A 256-nucleotide genomic window follows, 5' to 3' on the forward strand; every position below is an offset into this window, starting at 1 on the left:
GCTGTATGTAGGGTTTCACCGTTGTCAATGGCTACCTCCCATTCTCTCAGTGAAAATGTTCAACGCGCTCTGTCATAGCACAGCTAATCATCTGTCGGTTCTCAATCGGGTTGGAATAGAATCCAGTGATTCTTTTGCATCTGTCACTAACGTCCAGCCCTCAGGAGTTTGAAGCTCGTCACAGTCATTCAATCCTTGAATCCTACTCAGAATACCACAGACAAGGTTTAGACCTTCCGGATTCTCTTGAATGCCA

The sequence above is a fragment of the Arachis duranensis genome, chromosome 7 (assembly GCF_000817695.3).
Source record: "Arachis duranensis cultivar V14167 chromosome 7, aradu.V14167.gnm2.J7QH, whole genome shotgun sequence".
NCBI classification, from domain to species: domain Eukaryota; kingdom Viridiplantae; phylum Streptophyta; class Magnoliopsida; order Fabales; family Fabaceae; genus Arachis; species Arachis duranensis.